This window comes from Sinocyclocheilus anshuiensis, unplaced genomic scaffold (genome assembly GCF_001515605.1).
Source record: "Sinocyclocheilus anshuiensis isolate Anshui unplaced genomic scaffold, SAMN03320099.WGS_v1.1 scaffold330, whole genome shotgun sequence".
NCBI lineage: Eukaryota > Metazoa > Chordata > Actinopteri > Cypriniformes > Cyprinidae > Sinocyclocheilus > Sinocyclocheilus anshuiensis.
This window is the reverse complement of record NW_015547689.1, coordinates 2,142,566-2,142,828: the sequence shown is the minus strand read 5'-3', so window position 1 is coordinate 2,142,828 and position 263 is coordinate 2,142,566.

Sequence of the window (263 nt, the reverse complement as noted above, 5' to 3'; positions counted from 1 at the left end):
TGATTTTTGATTTTACACACTTTAAGTAATATCGTATCGCATATCGAATATCGCATTTTTAACAAGGTATCGCATATCGCATTTTTCTTCAATATCGCACAGCCCTAGAGAGAACTATGCGCAGATAATCAACGCGGCCAATTCACTCAGTAATCACATCATCTATCCAACCACCTCGAGAGAGAACCACTATAAATAATCATAGCAGCCTTACCTTCATTCTCTCTAGTCTTTCAGCATTGGCACATCCAATTGCCGCAAAT